The sequence below is a fragment of the Sesamum indicum genome, unplaced genomic scaffold, assembly GCF_000512975.1.
Source record: "Sesamum indicum cultivar Zhongzhi No. 13 unplaced genomic scaffold, S_indicum_v1.0 scaffold00159, whole genome shotgun sequence".
Taxonomy (NCBI): Eukaryota; Viridiplantae; Streptophyta; class Magnoliopsida; order Lamiales; family Pedaliaceae; genus Sesamum; species Sesamum indicum.
In genome coordinates, this window is record NW_011628066.1 from 226,073 (window position 1) to 230,199 (window position 4,127).

Below are 4,127 nucleotides of genomic sequence, written 5' to 3' on the forward strand. Positions count from 1 at the left end.
TGAAAATGAGAATATGTTAATATATTGTTTTACGTTACTAGTTGCTTACAAGAATGGTGATATGTGGAAATGAGGGAGTGGTGAAAATTGAATATAATTGTGGTGTGAATACCCCTTGATGTGTTGAAAAGCCTATAATGCGAAAACATGATATGAAAGAGCTATGTGCGAAATGAAAGAACTATGTTCGATATGAAAGAGCTATATGCTAAATGAAAATGCTATGTGCGAAATGAGATTGATGAGCTGGCTGTCAAGGTGGTTCACTTAAATTTATATAACATTCAGATTGAGTTGGCGGGAAAAACACAATATCACCTTCTGGTAAGCAAACTAGGAAAAATGGAGTTTGGTTGGTTGTCATATTATGAGACAGTCATGTGGTGTAATAAAGCTGATTATGTCGGAATTAAATTGATTGTATTCCATGCGTGTTGCTTGTTTATCTTGTTTGAGTTGTGTTTGACATGCATATATAGATAGGGCTGGTTATTTACTTACTGAGTGGCAGGGTCATCCCTCTGCTGACATTTTCTTTCAGGAGTTGACTTTGAGGCGTCTGACTGTTGAAGACTAGGACTACGCATTATACTCAGGTAGGTCGGGCCAGTATGTTGTTTTCTCCTCTTTGTCAGTTAGAGTACAAATCACATTTAGTTATATAGAGAGAACTTAAGCGTGGAGATTACTTATGATGGACTACGTGTGATGTTTGATGTGCATATATGATATTGTAGGTTGATTACGCTTGTTATGACGTTGGGGTTACGTATACATATGAATTAAATTATTTTGTGCATTTATATTTGTAAACACAGGGATTACTATAAGTATAATGTTTAGCGTAGATATAGCCTTGTAGCGAAGGGGGTGCTACATTTCAGCCTTCATGGCATCTAACCATTCTTTCAAAATGTGAATCATTTATTCGGCTCCTGATTGGTCCATATAATATGGAGGGTTAGTTAGTTTGTTACAGTAGTTTCAGGTAATTGCTCTTCTTTGTATTTAACCTGGATTCGAACCCCTCCCGGTCATTTTTTTCATTTTTCCATGAATGAGAAACAAGGTATTTTGTCTGCAATTTATCTTTGATAATGAATTCTGTGTGCTTGTTGTCTTCTGCAAGTTTTAACATGGTATCAGATCCTTTTTCGTGAAGGTCTCTATATATACACACTACAATGCATACCTCTCTCTTCATGGACGACGAAGTAGCTTCATCGACGATGGGAAAGAGACCTGGTGAAACTGCATCTCAATATGAGAAGCATATGTTGTTTGTTCATCCTTCTGGGCATTCAAAGCTAACATTGACATCTTCTCCTTTGGATGGCACAAACTTTCTGGTATGAAAACGAGCAATATACGTCTCTTTTGAAACGAATCTTTCCAACACCAGCTCTTAGATCAATCAATTTTGAGCAATAGAGGCGCGTTAATCTGATAGTGACATCATGGACCTGGAATTCCATGTCGAAGGACATGGTGGAATCATTCATGCATTTTAATACTTCATGAGGACTGTGGCTCGTGATAAAGGCAAGGTATGGGTGGAGTAACGGGCCGTTAATTTACCAGTTACAGAGGGAATTGTCTTCAATGGAGTAACGGGCCGTTAATTTACCAGTTACAGAGGGAATTGTCTTCAATGGTACAACAAAGTTTAAGTCTTACGACATATCTAACAAACGTGACAAAGCTCTGGAATGAGCTCAATTGTTTGGCACCTGCGCCATACTGTAAGTGTGGAGATTGTACTAGTTGTATTAACAAAGAAATTGATGAACTCACTTCATTGACTCAACTAATGCAATTTCTTATGGGCGTTTATGAAACCTTAAACAACGAAGGAAGTCAGATACTTATGCTTGATCGACTGCCCAGTGTGGAAAAGGCTTTCTCTATGCTTTACACCGTTGAACAACAAAGAGTAATACAAACATCTACAAAGATAAGTACAAACAATGTGTCCTATCAACTGACTATGAAAGGAACTAAGAGAGATGATGATAAGTATGTGCAGAAAAAGAAGTTCATTGCAGATAAAGGGAATTTCCTATGCAAACATTGTCGAAGACTAGGACATGGAAAAGATACATATTTTCAATTGCATGGCATACGTGACTGGTATAAATCTCTGAATGAGCGAAGGAAGAAGGGGAGAGCTTTTGCTGCCAATGTCGATGTAAAAAGTGAAGGTATGCAGGGCACCTCTATGGGAAATGAATTGATTAAGCTGCTGCAGAAGGCAAACACTCTCTCAAATCCCATTACCAGCTATGCAAAGGCTTTGCACAATTCGACGAGGAGTTTGCAGGTAATGCCGCTAAACTTACTTGTATTGATTTGGATTGCTAGATAATTCACAGTAGGGCCATCAATCATGTATGTGAAAGCATTGTATTATTCCACTCATTTGTCAAACCCACTAATCCTCACTTCATCCACCTGCCTGATGGTTCAAAGAATTCAGTTCAATATGTAGGCAGAGTTAAATTGAATGATGATATTACTTTGGAGAATGTATTCGGTATTCCTCAATTCTCTGTCAACTTGATATCTGTCAGCCAAATTTGTGGCCATACAAATTATCAGTTTCAGTTCGCTAAAGACACATGTTTCTTGCAGGAGGTCTTGGTGGAAGAGATCGAGAAGACGGAAGAAGGCAAGGCAAATTAATAGGTTTTACGGTTTTCAAAACTTGTAATTATTTGACTTTTATTTAGATCGTCTTCCATCTTGTTTCTATACTAGCGATATCCTCTATGTTCCCAGAACTCGTAAATCATTTCTTAGATCAATGATGACTTTTTTATTTATTTGAAATCCCCTTTTCATACCTGCAAACTTTGAAGAATTCCATTGAGCAAACAAAATCAATAAAGTTCCCTTGAATATAATCGACCATAAGTCGAAATGATTGGTTATGTTCTAGTTATCCCGAAACTGCTTTTATTTCATGCAAGCATTTTTACATAGAATGTAACCAATTTCTCAAAATATTACAGTAATATGCATAATCATTTACTTCTATCACTAGTAAAAAGACTGCTCCTGCAAAAGTTAAATATCCACGGTAAAAAGTTAACGAACATACAAACATATCAATATTTTCAAGTTGTTGTCTTCTTCACCAAATAACTCTACTGTTGAATCGTGTTTTTCCTTCGTTCCCTCGAGCTCGAACTCCTCACTACTCCTTGATCTACTAGGGGATGTTCGATCTCTTCCTCCTCATATTTGCCTATCTCGATCTCGACCTCTATCCCATTCTCTGTCCTTGTTTCCATTAATTTCCTCGTCGATATACTTTCGAGCTAAGTACATCAATTGTTCTATGTCTCCAGGAGGATCTCTAGATAATGCTGACGCAAACAATCCCTTCTTCATCCCATGTATCAATATGCTCTTCATCATATCAATCCGCAAACCCTGTACCTCTAGGGTCTCGTTGTTAAATCTCCCTATGAAACTTTTTAGGGATTCATCGCTCCTTTTCTGGATCGTGAAAAGATAAGTCGCCGACCTCTTCGATCTCCTTTCGCTAGTAAAGTGAAATGCAAACTTCTGCGTCAGTTGTCCATAGGATTCGATGATACCACTCGCAAACTAGTAAACCACTCTTGCGCTTTTCCTATCAAAGTTGTCACAAATAATTTTACGTTAATAGAATCCGTTTGTCCGCACAAGTTCATTACTAGTTCGAAGGCAGAAATGTGTTCCTGCGGATCCTTCGACCTATCATATTTGGGTAGATCAGGTACTCAAAAATTTGGACCGACAATTTCGGTCAGAATCTTATTGGCAAAACGCGAGTCCCTATTTTGCTTCACTAGGTCACCTCGTTTCTTCAAGTCGTCTATCTGTTGCTTTAGTTTTTCTATCTACTTCCCTAAACTTTCCACTTCAGCTCTGGAGATCCCTGGTTCCCTCATCCTGATATTGCTAAATGTTGTGTCTAAACTCTTTCTTGCTAGGATAGTTTCTAGTGTTTGTCGCATATTCCTCCTCGTGCGATTGGTTCCTTCCATGTGGTCATTTGCAATCACCTTTCTCTGCTTTTTGACCAACCTCCTCCTCTCTCATTCAGCCTGTGTAACCATTTTCCTTTCGTGTTCCACCAT